This window comes from Corvus hawaiiensis, chromosome 5, assembly GCF_020740725.1.
Source record: "Corvus hawaiiensis isolate bCorHaw1 chromosome 5, bCorHaw1.pri.cur, whole genome shotgun sequence".
Taxonomy (NCBI): Eukaryota; Metazoa; Chordata; class Aves; order Passeriformes; family Corvidae; genus Corvus; species Corvus hawaiiensis.
This window is the reverse complement of record NC_063217.1, coordinates 56,080,146-56,083,504: the sequence shown is the minus strand read 5'-3', so window position 1 is coordinate 56,083,504 and position 3,359 is coordinate 56,080,146. Positions and strand designations below refer to the sequence as shown.

The window sequence follows — 3,359 nt, the reverse complement described above, 5'->3', positions numbered from 1 at the left end:
TAGTATAGTAATTAGTAAAAAAAACTTCAAGCACTCACCACAAGCACCAGGGCAGTAGAGGAAAGCAGGTGGCATGGGAGTGTTGATGGGAAGAGGGGAAATAGGACCTCAGAGGATGGCAGCTCCCAGCTGAGGGGAGCGAGGGGACATGGCCTGCTCAGATCTAATCCCTGTCCCCCTCACCCCCCTGGGACAAACAGGACATCACAGGGATGCTTACATCCTCTAGGAAAGGCACCACTCTGCTGCAGGTGTATTTTTGCAGAAAGAGGGAACTGGCAGAAACCCAAGTTGTTGCCCACATCTTATGCCCGGCTGATGCTGCCACATTACCTGAGATTTCTGGTTTGGCAGCTTAGCCTGCTTTTCCTCATCAGCCTGCTCCTGGCTGTTGTTTCCCTTTTTATGGTTTTCTAAGCCTCTGGTAGGAAATCCAGAGTGATCTTCTGTGCTGTGCAAGTGCACAAAAGATGTATTCTCTTCGGAATTCAAAATAACCCATTAGAGATTAAATGATAATAGGTTTATTTAGAGCCTGGAGGTATGTCCTTCTCATCACATGATGCAACATCACATGGGAGATTAAAGCCCAGAGTCACTTTCAAGGCTATTTTTAATTTGTCCTCAAATAATCTGTGCTTTTATATACATATATATATATATATATATATATATATACACATATATTATATAAAGACCTTCAGGGTAGTGCACTCCTCTCTGATTTTCTGAAATTAATTTGGACACTGGGTTGTGTCTACATTTTCTCAAGCAGTGCCTGTTGTAAAACATACAGGAGAGTGTAACAGGAGTGAGCATCACATTCAGCTGTGAGTTTAAAAGGCTTCACACAGGCAGCAAGAGTACATTGAACCTGCAGCAGGATGTTTTTTAGGCCGCTCATCTGAGCTGAGTGTCACCTGTAGAGAAGTGCAAGAGCAGCCTTGAAACTTCTCCAGGAAGCTGAAATGTAACCAGTTAAAAATTGGTTTTAACAAGAGACTCTTAGCCCTCTCACACAAATTCCAGGCTCTGCTCCATCATTTTCTTCTTTTTTTTTTGTTGTGTGTGTGTGTACCTTCTCCTTGATTGTGCAATCAGAAACAGACGAAACCGAGTGTAAAGGGAAACGCTCTATTTTGCAAAGGTCTCCAGACGATGAAATAAACAAAACAGAAACAAAAGCAAACACAGAAAGCATGTTTTCTTCTGTCTATGCTTTTTTGTTATTCTAGAAGCTGCTTGTAACACTGGTTAAGCCAAAGCTGTTACAGCACAGGTGTAATTTTACTCTGGGGCAGCTCTTTTTATTCTAAACAAACATAATCCATGCAAATACAGGTGATTTTTTACCTGATCCGTCACACATTGTCTGCTAAATGCACAAACACTGCAAACGGCCAGAGATGTTGTGTAAGGGCCATGGATACTTGTGGGCACTACACTTACCTTAGGGACTTCTTCCCCCCATCCTAAGCCCTTGCAAACATCTGTCTGAGGTTTGCTCCAAATATTGACTGTCATTTTAGTGGCCTGAATAGGATCCAACTTGTGCATTGCTCTTGTGGAGCACAGTCTTCTTCTAATAGATGGTACTAAAACCAGAAAATCAGTATTCGGGAGTTACATAATTGCTTGCTCATTGGCCTCTGTGTTTTTTTTTTTTTTCCCTCTCTGTCAACGGAAACTTTGACAACAAACCTTTTTTTTGAGGTTGAAACTTTGTATAAAATGTGTGAGTTCCTAAACAAACGAGCCTGCCAGCTGACCAGAGGCCACATAAAATGCAGAAGAAACAGGCTAGGAGAAAGGAACTGACTATTGTAATTAATAAGCGATATTTCGTGCTTAACGCATTTTCAAACACTTGAAAGCTGGCTTTCCCTTGAGACCTTCATTTAGAACAGCTTAAATTCTGGAATGCGCTTAACTTCACGCGTTGATTTCTGCTGTGTTTAGAGCGGCTACTGATCCGCTCCGCCGGCAAGGCTAAAGCTCCGCAGCCCCAGCGGGCGGGGCCGGCTGTCCCTGGCGCTCCGCCTCCACGCCAGCTCCCGCGGCATTCCAGCACCGGCGGGAAAGCCGGGCCGCCGCCAGGAGCCCTGAGCCCACGCTGTGCCCTGGCCCCGGGGGAAGGCGATTCCCGGCCCTCCCTGCGCCCGCCCTGCGCATTGGCCGCGCTGCGCGTCACTCCCAGCGGCAGCAGGGCCGGGACTTCCTCGTCGCCGCGACGGCAGCGGCGGGGTCGGTGGCGGTGAGTGCTGGCGAGGGAGAGCTCAGCGCCGCGGTGGGGCTGCGGCCGGTCCCGGTACCGAGCCCATGCGCGGGGGAGCTCCCGCCGCCCTCCCCGGCGCAGGACGCGCGTCCCCGGCCCGGGGCGGGGAGCCCGGGGCGGCCACGCGGCTGCGGCAAGAGCCGCTCGCCGCTGCTGCTGCAGCATCACCTGGCTGCGGGGTGGGCAGGGGGCTGCTGTCGCTCCAGGGTCGGTCTGTGCCCGCCGGGAAGTGTCGGTCTGGGCTTGGGAAGCAGCCGCAGGAAGCCAAGGAGCCCGGGGTGTCCGGGGTGAAGGCAGGGAGGGAGAGGTGATTTTACTGGGATTGCAAAATGGAGGTGATGGCGAGAGGATTGTCATGTTTGATTTTAGGTGTCTATTTTTATATGTCGTCTGTGGGGCCATCTCCATCTGAGGGCATGCGGCTGTGCAGTGGAAATGCTCTGCTCCTGCATTAACTCATTTGCTGGTACACCTTGTGTTCCCTTGTTCCGGAACCTGGTTTGCATTGGACATTGAGTTGGACTGAAACGGAGGCAAAGGGAAGAAGAAAGTGGACTCGGAGGGTTAGTGGCAGAAAGAGGTAGTAAATTCCGTCATTGTTGAGCAATGCCGGTAGAAGAAACACATTTGCTATCTGAAATCTCACAAACAAGAGGGAAGGAAAAACTTGTTTATTCATGCCCTGCCAGTTGGCAGATCTCTTTGTTTAGAGAGCATTGAGCGTTGAGTGTTGTTTGTTGCAATCGTGATATTTACTAAGCTGACTTTCCCAGAAAGGGCGCAGAGTGGAAATGGCTTTAGAATATGTTTGTGTGATTGTGAGGAGAGACTGTGCATGGCATGAGAGCTTTTAAAAAGAGAGAGGAAAAGGAAAAAAAAAAAAGACAAAATAAAATACATCCTGTCATGATCATACGTGCAGCATTATTACTTTACCAAAGCACCGGGGCTTTTTTCACCAAAGGATATATACTTAGTATGTCAGCAGAACCTTATTATAGCAGAGGGTGGGTCTTCCACCCACAATAGATTTCCTCAAAATATTCCTCACAGTGTGAGGTTTTCCTAGCTCTAGCTGTGCTAT

General features: G+C 48.5%; 1 protein-coding gene across 7 annotated transcripts in view; it reads left to right on the top strand.

Annotated features, from left to right (window-relative positions):
• The first annotated feature begins 2,064 nt into the window (after positions 1–2,064).
• Positions 2,065–3,359, top strand: part of HERC3 (HECT and RLD domain containing E3 ubiquitin protein ligase 3) — a 45,282-nt gene continuing 43,987 nt past the window's right edge. For 2 of the 7 annotated variants that reach the window (XM_048304087.1, XM_048304088.1), the window contains exon 1: positions 2,071–2,254. The gene's annotated coding sequence lies outside the window, so the exon portion shown is untranslated. Of the gene's footprint in view, positions 2,255–2,644; positions 2,856–3,359 lie in introns of all 7 variants that reach the window. The other 5 variants (XM_048304091.1, XM_048304089.1, XM_048304095.1 and 2 more) reach the window with 5 other exon arrangements.